Raw genomic sequence first — 13,682 nt, forward strand, 5'->3', positions numbered from 1 at the left:
AAGAAGTTTAGTCGGAGTGCTGTTTTAAAGGGCCTATACTATAATTGTAATTACAACGAACTCAGTGTTATCTAAATCGAGAGAAATGAAGGTCCAGAAGCAAAATCGGCTTGTTATTTATTTCATGTGCTAGTCTGTCTGTTTGTTGAAAAGGTCAATTATGACCGGATGATAATGATTATTTAACTTAAGGTAATTAAAGCTTTAATTAAATTTAATTTATTTAATCGATCGCTTGTTGCATAGTGTATTTTATCAGGCCCTGGGTGCCATTCTTTCTTTTAAGTGACTTGAACAATTTAAATGGGTATTTTAGTGTTTAATCGAGCCCAAATTACGGAATCAGGAAAAAAAATTTTCTTATAGAACGTGGCCTGTAGAATCCATAATTTCAAACAGTTCCCAGATTGGGCTACTAGTTCAAAAGTTACAGCCCTTTGAATTTTCTTTCGAAATTGGTTTCTAGTCTATCACTTTTGATTGAGAAGTCTGATTGAAAAAGTACGAATTGTTTTGGATTCTACGCACCAAAATTAATAAGAAAAAGTGTTTTCCCGAGAAATTTTGGTGCAGTCGATTTTTGGTAAAAAAGGAAGGTTATACACTGCCTTTTTTTTCGGGCCTCAAAAAAAATTGTCTCAGATTCGGAGGCGATTAAAGCTGCTGAATTTTTCAAATGTGTATCCTGTGTGCTTCCAATTTTGCACAACGAACCAGTGAGCAATGCTTTTCGCATTTAACACCGGCGTAGGTACTCTGTATAAACTGCCTACATGCCTACGTGCCCTTAAAACCGCAACATTACAAAATAATGTCATATGTCCCGGCTAAAATCATGTGCCCTTTACCCTATGAAATTTACGAATTATTGAAAACACTGAGAAAAAAATCAAGTTGGTGAAAAAAGGAAACCACAGAATTGAGAAGATGGGCCAGTTTCTAGTGGAAAAAAAGGTTCGTTGCAAAATCGAGAAACATGTAGGTATCTACTTGAATGGCAAAGAACTAAGTTGTGGTTTTCTGTAATAGCGATCGATTTCGGGTTTCAGAGCCCATCATCCGGCTAAATCTAGGTTTAATATTTGCAAATAAGCAACATAATGCTCTCTCTAAAATGTAATATTACTTTCTACATATGCTTGTGATTCCTCTTAGTGGCATTAGATGGCCATCTAGTGTGGTAGTACAATTATATTGATAAACCCAGTATCCCTTATCCTCTTATAACACTACAGGACGCGAAATTTATACAGGGAGCAACACCAGTTTCCTTTACGGGGGTGGTAGCGTAGTCTGAGAAAAGTAAGTGATTGCTTTGCTCGCTTATAGAGGTCAGGAGCAAACAATTTTTCAGTTGCTTGCGTAAACGAATAGAAAAGCTGCAGCAATTAAAAGAAACGACCGGCATCGAGGGGATTCATAATTCAACCTATGCACCAATAACGGTTAGGTATCGCCACCGCTACAATCAATATATTATGCTTGCAACTTTGTCTAATTTCTTAATTGGTTGTCAGATTTTCAGCACTTCGCGATCCAGATTTGAATGCATTTTATTTTAAAATATTAATCAAGGTATACTCAAGTTTTAATGAAATCCTTTGTTCGAACAAAGTTTGTTACCGTATTTGAATTAGGTTACAAGTTCCGCCTAACATTCAAATGCGGGTATCTAATATAATGTCAACAGCCCTCACTACTCTTTGCGCTGATTTACTTTACTTGCATAAAGAAGTTCGTAATTGTGTACAATTCCTATTCTAAATATTATAAGATCACGTTCCACTTTAACAATGGTCTTTCAATCTTCAGATTGGTTCATTTTCGCTAATAATGTGACGCGTGCATAGTATAGTAATTACCTTAACTTTTTTAATACAATAAATTTTTTATATTAGCCTGTTCAGTTCCCAGGGGAGTATTTCTCCACAACGAAATTTGAGAGAATGAAAGTTTTCTTCAAGTTTTACAATATAACTTAAGTGGAAATAAAATTGTCTCAAGAGATTTGTATGCGTGTTTCCTTTCAGCGGACCTTTATTACCAATTTTTTCGTAAAATCCTAAATTGATTTCATCGGCCGATACTCTAATTTTTTTGATACTGCCTTCTTTACAAGTTGAAACAATCGTACAAGCTACCTCTATCGACATGAGGCCCAATAGGTTTGCTTTTGTGGTTCCAGTTTCATTAGCAAAATTTTATTTGCCCATGCTATCGCTTGAGTGCGCCAGTTTATTATTAATCAGGCTCCTGGTAATTTGATTTATTTAGTTGTCAAGTATCTTGTAAGTACATATCTTACCGGTAATCTGAATAATTCAGGTATTCTTCTAGGCAATGTGTCTAATTAAGGGAAGGGCACATTTTTATACAGCCCCTCCTGATGGCAGAAGTAGTTTCCTTTTCCTTAGGTTTTAAAAGAAAATGCATCCCAAATTTATCACAATGACCAGCCATTATGAATATCTCCTAAACAGACTCGGTATTACACACATTGTCTAGGTATTGTATAGAATACCTGAATTATACAGATTGCCAGTAACGCATACAAAGATGTACTGAAGATCAGATTTCAATTTAGTACGACGAGGATGCGGTACTTAGCGTAATTAACATTGTATAGGTACATAAGCTGCAAACAAATTTCATCAACCCTCATCGATATCCTTATCCTCAAGACTGTATTATATGCAGCTTGGGGTACGTCACGGAGACAATGAACAAGAAACGAGTAAAAGTTCTCCAATTACAGAAGTTGCAGCAATCAGTTCATTTAGAAGTCGCCATCTCCACCATTATTTTTAGATAACTATGCTATAACGCATTTATGTTGCCGTGTGCAAAATCGTCTGCCATTTCAGAATTACACGGTCCTGTAATTTGTTTGCTTGTTTAAGTACTTCATCCCGTGTTACGTGAATGTGCTTTGACCACCACCACCGGCATAATAGTGTATGAATTAAGATTATAATAATGAGAAAACTTTAAACATAACACCCAACACACTTTGACACACTTTCCATGGAAATCGGTAAGTTTTCATTATAGTTTCCCAGCATCATTTCTCTCATACCTACCTACACGGTAATTTTAAATTCAATGGAGATATTGAACTTAGAATAGGGGAAGCCATACTCTTTTCTTTTTGTTTATACTCCGTTTCTGACGTCCTTATTAGCCATTTGATTATTCCTTGCTTTATGGACAGTGTCGAGTATTGAATTGTTGACATTTTTATACTGTTCTTCTACACCCTCTCTTACCTCCCTTGTTTGTAACTAAAAAGTTAGACGATTCTTATAAACCCAAAACAGGTTAGTAAACGAACGGAAGTTCAAGGGTTGAGTGTAAGACGCTACCTGCGCGTAGCATTAAGCCATTTATGCAAATACAGTCCATTTTTTTATGTATTGTGTCTCAATTGTGCTCAGTTGTGCTCTTGTACTCATCGATTCTGCCTTTTTTTTTGGTTTCGGAGGCAATAGGAAAAATCAAATGCCTTAGCCCTCCCAAAAATTAAACTTTTTTATAGTTCAACGACGGTATTAATAATGCAAATAATACATAAAAACAAGGTGTTCTTGAGGAAGCTTCCGGTTTTTTCTCTTTTTCGATTTTATGGTAAAAAAATATACCTCTCTAATGTCTAATGCCTCTAATTGCAGTGTTCTTCTGGAATCTATCAGCTCAGGCACCGTGGTTGAACTGTAAAAAAGTTTAATTTGGGGGGGGGGGGGGGGGGGGTAAGCGTTCACTTAGCCCCATTTGATTCGATTATCTCTAAAACCAAAAAGGCACAAACGGTGAGCATAAATGCACAATTGAGCACAATTGAGGCACAGTACATAAAAAAATTGGTAACAATAAGTATATAAGTATTTATCATGGAAAAATAAAGAACAAAAATATTACTCTAAAAAATACTGTAGTAGGTACCTATCTAGCATTAAAGGTCAGTGATGTTGTAACTGCTGTAATTTTCATCATATCTCTAGTGGAAAAATGGTTGTTGAACTCGTGGAATATACCACTGAGTCATTTGTACAGTGAGCATTGGCATGGGTGGTGTTTTATTGTGGGGTTCTATAAATTCTTGAAGTAACTGCATCACACGAATTCGAAAATTAACTTTGTTTTGAGGAGTAAGTGCTCTGACAATGGATAATAAACTATTAAAAAAAGCTTGATCTTCATAATTTTCTGTCGCTTTCTCTTATATAATGCAAATGTCTCTTTAAGTCTTTTCCAGTGACTTTTCGCAGCAGTCACTAGGAAAAATTGCTATTAGGTACCTAATATAAACAGACCTGATATTCTAATTAGTTTTTACTGTAAGTATATTTTTTTACTATGAGTATATGTAACTTCTGCAAAAGGATATACTTACACAATAACATTCTACCTCCTTTTACTTTTAATCTAGGTATTTTTCCACCGGGACTTCTTTCGGAGGTTTGGCGTTTTCTTTTCGAATGAGAAATATCAGAATGTCTCTGGAATTCTCTCTACAAAACGCACATGTCCCTTCCAACAAAAAATGAATTAAAAAAAAAGAATTTTTACGAGACATATGGAATTTTCCAAATTGCGTGGGAAAATTTTTCCCGGCGCACGTCATCAAAATATGTCAAATAATTATCGTAGGTAATTGCACAAGTGCATCAAAATTACCGATAATTTTTTTGAAAGCATGTTGTCTAAAAACTGCATGAGTTTATTTTCATATTTTGGCGAAAGAGCCCGACACCGATGTGACAAATGTTAGATGAATTGAATAGTCAGGTTTATTTTGATGAACGAGTGTAATTTAGGGGAATATTTCCCGAACAAGCATTACTTGTCAAACTGACGTTACCTACTTATAAATTGTCGGTGTATTGTGAAATTGTCCAAAGGAGTTGCCAGTTGCCATGGATATGGACAGTGACAGTGCAATTATCGCAGGGCTCTTTCGCTTTCTACAGTGCAATTATCGCTGTAATTGAGCGATAATTGCACACCTCATATGGCATTTATGACATATGAGGGAAATATTCAAGGAAACGATTTCATAGGTAATAAGATGGTATGTATAAACAAAAATTGTTATGCATTTATCAAAATTCCTTAATTTATAACGATGTTGATTGCGATTTCAGAAAAAAATAGTATCTAATACCTCGTTGTAAAAGCACATTACCGGACTTCAAAGCTTCTGGCCTCGACTAAACCTCTCGGCCAACAATTTACATTGTCGTCCGAGAAGAGAATGTATTTCTTTTACTACTAGATACACAATCTACTATTTTCCTATCGTGCTCCAAGCCTTGGTAGACGCAAATTGCAGATTCATTAATATTGATGTTGAAGGATACGGAAAACAAAGCGACGGGGGAACATTTAAAGCGTCATCATTATGCCGGAAAATCATTAAAGGAACTCTTATTTGTCTGAAGATACCTGGTTTGCATATAACTACGCCCTGATTATTGCCTATATCCTCGACAAGATTTGAACCCTGACTAAAAATTTTAATTAACTTTGTCCCGTGCAAGGAGAGTCGTTGAATGTGCCTTCTGTATACTTCGTACCAAATGGTATACCTTAGACAAAATTCTAACTGTTACAGAAAATACAACAAATAGAACATGGGGGAATTTCTTTCAAATACAGGGTGATTCCTATAGTACCTGCCACCGTTTGGGAGCGTGTAGGTGGTGCGTAGGGGAGTATTTTGATATAGGACACTTGGGGTCGGAAATCTAAAATAAGGGTGCCAGAACCAAATTTACCTTCTGGAATTTCGCGCCTGTAGGTAGGCAACCCAACCGGCCGGCGGTGCACACGGAGCGATCTCAGGCGGCGATGTGTGGCTGACACTTGATCAGAATTTTGTTTAAACCCACGAAATCCCGTCTGCAACCACGCGTATCAAGTGAATAAACACTATGGCAATAGTATAATAATAGTTGGCTAGATGTAGGAAGTGCATTGAGAACAACGGTGGCCACGTTGAACACTTGTAAACGTTATTGCTTTTGACTGTCGTTTTTCCTCCTTCCCTCCCATGTCGCTTCCTCGCGCTAACTCGCTCTGCATCGCTCCGCGCGAAACGTCGGTCGGTTGGGTTGCCTACATACAGGCGTGAAATTCCATTATTTTGGGTTTATTTTACTCGCAAATAAAAATTGAGGACACACGGGTCTTTTTATTTTTAATGTACTTTGTGGATCAGAAATAAAAAATGAAGGCGGGATGACCCCATTGCAGTGGAACTTTTTTTTCAAATTTTCAAAAGCCAGATTAGTGATTTTCATGTTCAAAAACCCCCATATACCAAATTTCATCGAATTTTTTTGGTAGGTTTCAAAATCCGATAGGGCATATCCGAAAACCTATTCACAGACGCCCCACCCATCTTTGTAACTCTTCTGATTGCTGAGAAAAAAATTAAGCAAGAAATCCAAATTTCACCGCTTCTTTGGGGGTGGCTCCCAAACGAAACAGTTGGACCCTGAGTTTATTTAGAAAACGTGCTTGTTTTGATCCCCTCTATCACCCAATTTTTTTTACATGCGGTCATGTAATACCCTGTAATAATACAGTGATATTTACTAAGAAGTAGACATAGGGACTTACGTGTTTTGTTTTCCCTATATCTACTTGTATTTAAAACACAAAATCCTTCTGAAGGGCGCCTGACTTTATGCATCCAAAATAACTTCTTAAAACAAATAAAGATCTGGCAGTGATAAAGTAGCCATAGAGAAAAACAATGCACATAAATCCCTAGCATCATATATACACCTATATAACGGGCGATCAAAAATGAGTTGCTGTCGAGCCGCCTTTGGAAGTTCAAATTAAGTACATAGCGATCAAAAATGAGTGATCATCGAGTCACACTTGGAATTCTTGTTTACACGGGAAATCGTACTTAACTCGAACTTCCAAAGTTGACTCGACAGTCACTTATTTTTGATCGCCCGATACAATTTCCCATGTAAACAAAAGTTCCAAAGGTGACTCGACAGCAACTCATTTTTGATCGCACAGTACAATGAAAGCATGTTACACACTACACCTTTTCCATTTTTATTCGAGAAGTTGTAAATTGTATTTGAGAATTGTTACTTGTATTTGAGAAAATGTCAAAGTAGATGAGAATAGTCAGTTGGATTTGAGAAAACATCAAATGTATTTGAGAAAGTATCATTTAATTTTATTGTATTTTAGAATGTAATATTATTCCTAATGAATTATAATTAAGAATCAAATTTTTATAATTCCGCTACTGTATGTAGTCCCGCAACAGTAACAGCAGCAGCATCAGGCTATGTTATACATGTGATTTTGTTATTGATTCTCAAATGCTTAATTTTACCATTTCTTGAATACAATTTACTACTCTCAAATTCATTTGATGCCTTCTCAAATACAAATCACTATTCTGAACTACATTTGTTGTTTTCTCAAATACATTTTACTATTCTCAAATACAATTGATACTTTCTCAAATTAACTTGATAGTTTCTCGAATAAAAGTGGAAAAGGTGTAGACGCAATCGGAGCGATTCACCATACATGCTTATGCTCCTCTATCACAAGGAATAAAATTTGAAAAGAGAATTACTACGACATATATATTCGATACAACGAATATACAGATAAAATTCACGTTGTTTGCTATTATCATAATCTCATTAAAAAGTAAAATCTTTTATATTGTGTTACGTAAAAGTTTATGGGAGGACATTAAAATGGCGAATAAACCATCAGGAATGATAAGACTCAATTACAAATTCTACAACAGTAGCAAGCTACATTATTGGAGAATCGGCAATTTTCCCCATGCAAATTATTTTTTTTATTGTGGAGTTTATTAATTCTATTCACACGAAGTACTAAGACACCTTGCCAGTTTCTCGGTTTAATTACGAATTGAACAATCTTGATGAACGTCATAAGTAAACAAAGAAGCTTTGTATCTGAACGTAAGTACACGGCGTACGGTGGAAAATCTTCCAAACAATGCAGAAAGTGCTTACGGGCACAATACTTTGATCTACAGCTGTAACTAACTGAGTTAGATGAATTTGGCGAAACTCCACCTACCTGCCATGATCCGCAAACTTTCACAAATGTAAAGAAGTATCTCTAAAGCAATATATTTTGCATAACAGCTCCCTTGTTCAATACTTATTTTTTACAAAACAAAAGTTTTCGAACAATGAATTAAGTCACAATATGTCCCTGCCAAAGTGAACCTTGCAAGCATCACGTTCTGCTATGAAAGTACTTTATAAATGGAGCGACATTAATTAAAATGTCGTTAACAACTTCTCCATTCCCAGTTTTGCTGTAATTAGAGTAAATGGAAGAGTGTGGTCTCCGATTCGAGGAAGTTTTAAAATGATATTAATTTTTTTGATTAATGTACTATTGTCCAAAAGTTAATCTATAAGCACTTAAACCCTTATTATGGGAGTATTAATTTTAATTCTAACATTTTGCTTGAGATACATTGCGTTCCAACTTTAAATGGATTGGCAAGAAAGCTGTTCATATCTGCCACTTTGCGAAAGCTTAGTTCCTACAATTTTTGGGATTTTGAAGTGCATCAACGTATTTCTTGACTTAGTTTAGTATTTAATTGAATATTTTTATTTTTGTGAACTAAAAGCCAAATTACAAAGTACCTAAAGATTATGCGGTAGCGCGAAAGAGCTTTTGAATATGTTGACGGCATTGAATACTTGACATCCCTATGTGCCATTGCGGTATAAAATTATCTTTTGTGTACTTTACAAAGCAGAAATAAACGCAAAAAAATACTAATTTCCTTCCGGCGTTTATTATTTGACAATAAAGCTCAAGTATAATTCCGATAGCTTCCGTAATAATGTCAACAGAACCGCAAATAAATTTTTAATAACCTGAACAAGAAATTGTTTATTTTGAAAGAATTTGAAATTAAAATTTTGTTCTTGCTCGTCATCTAAGCTAACCGTTTGTTTACTCATCTGTTTTCCCAAAGCAAGCACTCTCGCCTCTGTTTGAATTTAATGAAATGCAACTAATAAGTTGGATTTGAACTTTCGGCCTAGACGGAGTGGAAATTAAGTTCCTCGCGAAATTCCCAATCCCTTTTAGCGTTCCTATAACTTCAAAATTTAATAAGTCATGCAAATATTGTCTTTATGTTTAGTTTTATACATCGAGTGGGTTGATGTTAATTTGGTGGCACGCGAATCATTTTCCCCGGCTGAGAGAGAGACATAATTAATGAAACTAGGCGTTTGAAGGGATGCAATCAATACAGTCCAGGTATTTTTATTCGCTGAAATAAAAATATGAAACTGGCGAGTCTTTAAAATCGCAATTTTTAACTGAATTTCATCATTGTCACCTCATTAGTCGTACCCTAACGCAGTTGTAGCTACAGGCAGAGTTTTAAAAGATAATAACGACCCTCTAATTGCAATGTAATTTTCAGTTTGTAATTCTTTTCGGCGTGGCTCTCGTTTTGTTAAAAAGCCGTCGGTACTTTATTACTCTGCCAGATAATGATTTTAATTTACTTCGTTTAACACGCCTAACTGAAGGGAAATAGTTGAAATATATACGTCGACACGTATAGTAGAACCATAGATGTACGGTAAGTTTATAGATGAAAGCATGCTGTACATGAAAAGTCAATTGCTGGCAAACATGACAGTTAATCCAATTTCGTTTTACGATATTATTTATTGTATTAAACGTTATATCAAGTGTATTAAACGTGTTGATCCCGGAGATACTATCAATCACGGTGTACTTTTAAATTGTGCACCGATTGTATTTGCTCTGTCAATTACACAGGATGCAATAACGCTTGTTTATTTTGCTTAATTGTCTATGTATTCAATGCAATGATTACATAATTTTATAATATAATTTGCATAAATCGACAAATTGGTGCATTTCTATGGACGTCATCCAAAATTCAATCATATCATGCCATGCTTTGTTTAAAAAAAAACACAAAAGAGTTAATTCATATTTGGAAAAAAATGCAAAGAATTGCGCAAACATTGCCGAGGTAACCCACGCGCAAGCATAAAGTAAGAAAAGGAAACATATTGCGAGCGATTTGTCTTTTCGCGTTCCTTGAAATTATAAAGCTCCGAAATTGTCTCAATTAGTTACAAATGTAATTTTTCCTGTTATTTTTCTTTCTTATCACATAAATTACATTTCATCAAATTCGTCTTGCCTAATCGAAGAGGGGCGCGTATGTAAGGCACTGAAGGCGTTGTGAATAAGCTCTCTCATTGTACAAATTGGATGTAGAATTACGAAAAACTAGTCCGTTTTCGAGGTAGGTTTTCTAAAGCAGAGCTTTGCTGGGGTTTATACTATAACTATACAAGCTTATCGAAATTAAAAATATAAACTATTATCTATACAGCTGTGTCAACTAAGTCTAGCTTAAAACAAGTAGGCATTATTGTATTATGCATGTTCTTGTATGACACTTGCTTTAGAAATTGTTTTGTGATAAGCAACACTATATAACTCAAGGTCCCAAAATTTACGCCCTTTCTTTAATTAACACACCGGAATTCACCGACTTACGTAGGTTTTTGGATATGCCCAATACGGTAGAAAAATGTGACACTATCGCTTTATTTAATATTGGGTAAGATTCAACGAATTTTGTTCATACAATTGTTAATTATTTATTTGAGACGGAATTCATCTAAGTTAATATAACAATACGAAATAATGCATCTGCTAAAACGTTATCTTTTCCACTCAGCTAATGAACCGTGAAATCATATTCTTCAGGTACTAGTTTCAATTTTGTGAGCCTGTTAGATGGATTATGTGTTCGAAATAAATGCAAAAGTGGCTTATGGTCCATAAAAATAGAAAATTTTATGAAATAAATAGGGTCTACATCAGGGTCTACATTCTTTGAGTGCAAAAACTATCGCCAACAGCTCTTTTTCGATTGTGCAGTAATTTTTCTCTGTGTTATTTAAAGTTCGACTTGCATTATGCAATTGGTTTATCTTTGGAATATTACGTGTGTATATTCGGGATGAGTGAATGAGGCGGTTCATTGCAAGTAAAGTGAGAACAAGGAGATCCGAGTTCAATACGTCCATCGTAACCGAATGTTGAATGAAAAAAGATTATGATAGCGCAGAATAGGTACCTACTTGTACCATTCATCAATATAAGATAAAGCGCTTATTGGGTCAGGATTTTCTATCTGAACAATAAGATAGGTCGACTAAATGAATTAAATAACGATTTTTCTATAATTTTCTCGAAAACGAATCGACCGATTCTAAAAAATCAAACCTCAAAATAAAGAATTTCGAAAGACCTTTGAAACAAGCTATTACACGACGTCATTTAAAACTTATAAGGGAATTACCCCGGGGGGCAGAGGGTGAAAGGAGGTGAAGTACTTTTTGTCTCGGTTCCCTTGACAAATCTTCTGCGTTTTTTCCTTTAATCAATGGTTTTCGATAAATCCGTGGTGGGAAGTTTTCAAATGAACACGTGGGTCGTGTTGGCAACGTAATACGCCGATCGAAGGGGACCTTGAACACGGAAAGTGATGGGCTAGATCCAAGCTGCTTTTTGACAATGCAATCATCAATTGTGGTTGTCGGGCTCAGTTAGTCGTATTGAAGGTATCCGTATCGAGGCACTAGTACCCTCCCGCTCTTACTGCCATTTTAGCTACAACAAGGTGGTTGAAACAGAGGTCCAACGCTACCGATTTTCAACCAAACTTCTATTCCTCGCTTGGGATTAATAATTTTAATATCATATGCTTTCAATTTTCGTGTAGAATTAGCCTTTCTTTGCTGCCTTTCGTTTCAGATCGTTACCATGAGCCATAGCAGAATAGCTACCTAAAGAGATTTTTTATTCCTCAATATTTTGTGCTGTTTGTTACCAAATTTTGATAAAGCTCCAGTGGAACGGCAAATGAAAAATGTTAATATCCATCCATAAATTACAAATACAATTCGGTGTTTACAGATTCTGGATTATCCCTTGCATTTATATTCGACAGTCCACGTTTTCATTTGCGGATTAATGTAATGCTCATTCTTTAGCAACGTACATACAACTACGTAATGCAGTACTTTATTTGATAGACTGATAATAACACACTACATCCTATGGATATGGTGCATCTAACAGAAATTGTTGCTATAAATCATGCGATACGTGTGAAACGTGACAGGGTGGAGAACGCTTTGCAAAATAAAGCGTTTACATCAAAACCGCGACGCTACTCCCGCGATGTTGGCGTTGCTTGAGCTTGAGAAAGGTTATACATTTAAATATAGCAATTACTCACCCACGAGATAGAAAGGTTTCACTTTCGTTTAATATAACGAAATTTAATTTAACGTATTTGTTTAACTAAAGTGGAAAGTAATAACAAAGCTTTCGTTTTCATTTTAGTATTCTCTCTTGTAATTACGTTTTTGTTTTCTAATTTTCAATCATTTAGCTTTCATCGCGTAATAATTAACCGCGTTAAATTTAAAAACAAATTTCCATTTCCCCGATCGATGTCAACGACAAAACAAGCGTTTCCGCTTTTCAGTGTGTGTAAAATTAGTAAATTACAATAAAGTCTGTAGAGAACTCGTTACGAGTGCATCGTCTCCAAAGGTAACGATCTCCAGTGAACCGCTTCTTGAACACCCTACAAACGCAATTTAGTATTTTCGCTTGTAGGGTTTAAATACAACTCGGCAGTGTTTTAGAATCGACACGCTTTTGCCATTCCAATAGCACTCTGCTTTAGCTAGGCGAAAGTTGATCAAACAAATATCTAAATTACATTATACTTACTCCTCATTTTAATCCTGTTGCCGGTAGCCACGACGCGAGATTTGAATATGCATATATTTTATATTGATATAACCCACCCTTAAAATCTACGCTACGTTTTTATACATGACATTTAAAATTAGAGCTATCACTCAATCCCTTTTCTCTTTGTAATAACAATATTTTTAGTAAGAATAGCCAGAAACATAGGACGAGGTCTAATTAACATAGAACAACATACTCGTAGAAATACATAAATTAGAAATAGGGAAGGGCACACTGGAGCGTTTGCTTTCAACTATTACCCTCGGGCCTAAAGAGAATCTTCAAATCTTTCTATTCGTTATGACCGGTCAGCCTAACTTCATTCCTTCCAAAAGTCGTAGGATTGATGTTCGAAAGCCAACAAAGCCATATATTCGGGATAATGTACTGCTCCGGAGGATTGCAAAGATGGGTATCACACGGCCATAGCCCATAGGTACTTTATAACAATAATGCTGCAAATTCAATCTTTGGCATTCATAAGTGTGTTCGTCGATTGTGGCATTTGGAATAGAAGTACTTGCATTTAAAGCAAAAAACACACCACTTGTACCCACTTTCCAATGTAAAAACTCCTCGTTTTTCAGATTTTAATGCAGTTGATTTGGAAGGTAGTTTCTTTACACAAAAGAAATTAGGCCACCCACAAAGCAACGGACTTTCTTCTTGCACGATCATAGACATACGATACCCACTTATATAAAATAATACAAAATGCACACGTCTTCGTAACACCTACATATTCTTACCTACCGGATGTATCTTACTTCTAGCACCATATCTAAATTGAACAATTTACAAAA

This window comes from Photinus pyralis, unplaced genomic scaffold (assembly GCF_008802855.1).
Source record: "Photinus pyralis isolate 1611_PpyrPB1 unplaced genomic scaffold, Ppyr1.3 Ppyr1.4_LG4, whole genome shotgun sequence".
NCBI classification, from domain to species: Eukaryota; Metazoa; Arthropoda; class Insecta; order Coleoptera; family Lampyridae; genus Photinus; species Photinus pyralis.